The sequence below is a fragment of the Pipra filicauda genome, unplaced genomic scaffold (genome assembly GCF_003945595.2).
Source record: "Pipra filicauda isolate LSUMZ 115617 unplaced genomic scaffold, ASM394559v2 scaffold64_size3178608_pilon, whole genome shotgun sequence".
Taxonomy (NCBI): domain Eukaryota; kingdom Metazoa; phylum Chordata; class Aves; order Passeriformes; family Pipridae; genus Pipra; species Pipra filicauda.
Window position 1 is genome coordinate 1 of NW_024104809.1, and position 3,268 is coordinate 3,268.

At 46.6% G+C, this 3,268-nt stretch overlaps 1 long non-coding RNA gene across 2 annotated transcripts; it reads right to left on the minus strand.

The window, feature by feature from the left end:
* Positions 1-67: 67 nt before the first annotated feature.
* Positions 68-2,357, minus strand: LOC113997340. 2 transcript variants are annotated; one of them, XR_003544081.2, is made up of 3 exons: positions 2,266-2,357; positions 2,029-2,119; positions 68-1,856 (listed from the first exon to the last, which is right to left on the minus strand). It is a non-coding gene; the product is annotated as an uncharacterized LOC113997340 (long non-coding RNA). The 2 variants fall into 2 exon arrangements; XR_005566170.1 differs by having other exon boundaries at positions 68-1,867.
* Between the last annotated feature and the right edge of the window lie 911 nt (positions 2,358-3,268).

The window sequence follows — 3,268 nt, forward strand, 5'->3', positions numbered from 1 at the left end:
CAAATTTCAATGATTGCAACATACATAACAAGAGTATCAAAATGGAAACATTATTTGAATCATTTGCTGTTGGAGGGAAACACAGAGTGTCTGCTTTGTTAAGGAAAGTGAGTTCATTTAAAGTTTCCAGCAATTTAACCAGCTCTAAATACTTCAATACTTTAGAAAGGTCAGCCAAACTACTCAGGAGATTGAGTTGGTTAAATTACAAAGACCACGTCCCTCATGTAAATATTGATTAAAACTGTGAAGAGCTACTAAAATGCTATGGAGTAGTAAAAAAGAACAAACAAACCAAACAAAAAAAAGAAGTTAGTGACAGTTCGGATTTAACGATGAGTTAGTATCCATGCAAAACAACCGACAAAACTCTGCAATAACAGCAACATCCAAGCTAGTAATTTTGATAGGAAAAAAAACTCAGCAATTGAATCAAATGAATCCTTATAGCCTCAGAATTATAACCTTTAATACATTCACATTTTTTTCCATGTTGCTCCTAACCTGTAATATTTTAACATTTAGTTTGTAGCATGTGTACAGAAAACAAATTCTGTATTTCTTATTCTACTTTTTCTGGACACAAAACAAGGGAATAAACAAAATCTAACACTGAAAGACAACAAAAATGACAAAATATATTTCTGGTGTAAGATTTATCTTACAGTTTCTGCTGCAATATTTAGTGCAAAGTTTAGACCTAGTCTTCATTTGACATTTTGGCACTGTACAATGAAACTTACTACTGATTTATTTTATTATTTTTTTATTTATTCTGCAATTACAAATATCTTCTGTAAAGGTGACAAAAATATTCACTAAAAGTTCTGGGCTTTATTTTTAACCTCAGTTTCACAGGTGGTTTTGGTTGACGGATATACAGAAATGCAGAAAAATAAACAAAAATATGCATTTAGTGTTTCGCTCATGATGTACAATGTGGTATACATAAAATTTTCCTTACAAAGGATGTTCTCTGATGTTTGATCTTTGTATATTTTGAAGCCTAAACATCAAGAAAGGAGATTTAATCCACAAAACAGAGAGCAGCTAACAAGCTCTAAGTGATGTCCAGGTGTTAGAAAAACAAATTACTTGCAGTAGAATTGCGTTTTTAAGGTTTAGGGTTCGCATGCTTCAGGGATCTCAGACCTAGGGGGAGGTTAACAAAGCTTGGGAAGAAGGATGTATCACTGATAGTGGATACAAAAAATGCAGAATTTAGGGTCCACAAAGACATTTGGCAGAACTCCAAAGATAAGGAAGAAACTAACAAAGCCAACTCAGCAACCGTGCGGAATCCACTCCGACCGGGTAAAAGGTAATTCTGGCAACAGGAGAGCACGACCACAGACCCACAGCCACAGACCCAAGTAACCCACCGATCCAAAAGCAAGAGACTGAGCATGTGGACTAATTAGCATGAGAAGCGATGGAATCACTAACCAATAGAAGACAGGATACGAAGTAATAAGACTACTATGTAACTTGCGGCAACGGAACACTAATTCCTTTGTTTGCTAAAATGTATAAATAGTAAAAAAGTTTTGATAGTTGGTGTGTTTGATTTGTGAAATTCCACCAGGCACCCAGCCTTGCACAACTCTGAAATAAACAATCAGTGTCTCTCTCGAGTGTGCAATTGTTGGCTTGCTGCATACAAGGTAACGAATCCGATTTTTGTGGACAACACTCGCGAGGGCAGGAGCGTGGTTTGTGCCAAAGGCCAAGGAATTCGCGTGTCCTGACAGCGCCCTGAGGCACTGGCGCCAGGAGGCCTCGGGTTATTTACGAGCATCACTCGCCCTCACGCCATTCACCTTCTGCCAGTAGTTACCGGCTCTTACTTAATCCACCTGAAATAGTTCTGAAAAATTAGTGATGAATGAAATCAAGACCTAAAATCCTCTAATCGAGGAAATATCAGGCTCCGCCCGCAGCCGCGCGGCCCCAGCGCCGCCGGGCCCGGCCCCGCTCCCGCCCCTCCCGGCGGGACACGGCCCCGCAGGCCCTCCGCGCCCCGCCAACCTTCAGGTGCAGCTTCTGGAGAAGGCGGGAGAGCAGCCGCGGGAATCGGCCGGAGTCCACGGCGTTGAGCAGCGACACGGCCCTGCGGATGCTGCGCGGAAGGACAGGGGGCGGTCAGAGGGGCCCTGTCCCTGCCGCGTCCCAGCACCGCGGCGGGAGCCGCCCCGCCCTGCCCTACCCCGCCCTGTCCCGCCCGGCCCGGGACAGCGCAGCCCGGGGGAGCCGCAGCGCCGGTACCTGTCGCTCTCCGGCACCACGGGCGCCGCCATGACTGCGGCGCGGGCCCGCCCCCGACGGCGGCCCGGCGGGGCCAAGCGCCTCCGCCCCGCTCCTCTCGCAGAGAGGGCAGCGTGAACCCACGGAATCACAGAATCAGTTAGATTGGAAAAGACCTCTGGGGTCACCGAGTCCAACCTGTGACCGAGCACCACCTTGTCAACTAGATCATGGCACTAAGTGCCACGTCCAGCCACTCCACCACCTACCTGGGCAGCCCATTCCAAAGCCTAGTCATCCTTTCTGTGGAGAAATTCCTCCTGATGTCCAACTGAAACCTCCCCTGGCGCAGCTTGAGGCTCTGTCCTCTCGTCCTGTCCCTGGTTGCCCCTGGCCAGCTCCTGGCTGCACTTCCTGCACGGCTCTGCAGGAGCTTCAAAGCTGGAAAGGTCCACAGGGACGTTTTGTTCCCGTGTGGGAGCGCACAGACAGCCCCAAAACACCTGTCATCACGATTCTTTTCTTGTCATAGCAAGCTGCCACCCTGTCGGTAACAGAGTCCGTGGAACCTACAGCAGCTGTCTTCCCCAAATCACCTGTGCCCAGGTACGACGCCCAGAGTGCCACCCTGTCAAACGCCATTTAACTGCCCTTGTAAGGCACAGAGCACACCATGCTTTTTTTCAGGCCAAGTACAAGGTTGTCAAGCCACATGAAGAGAACCATTAAGTTTAAAGCCCCAGGGGGAAGCAGCACTGGACTGTGTGTTTGTACTTCAAGGGTATTACCTCGAGTGGATGCAATGCCTGTGAGACCTGTAGTTTCCATCAGATTTGGCTGAAATTGAAAAATGTGTTCAAAGACAATGGGATGAGCACACAGAGGAACAGGCAGCATGGCTGTATAAACCTTGTTTTCCTAGGAAACTAACAAAAAGTTTTAATAATCTTGAAAGGCTTTTGAATGTGGCTGTGAAGGTTTATAAGGTGTGTCATGAAGGGTTAGTTGTACAGTAATAAATTAT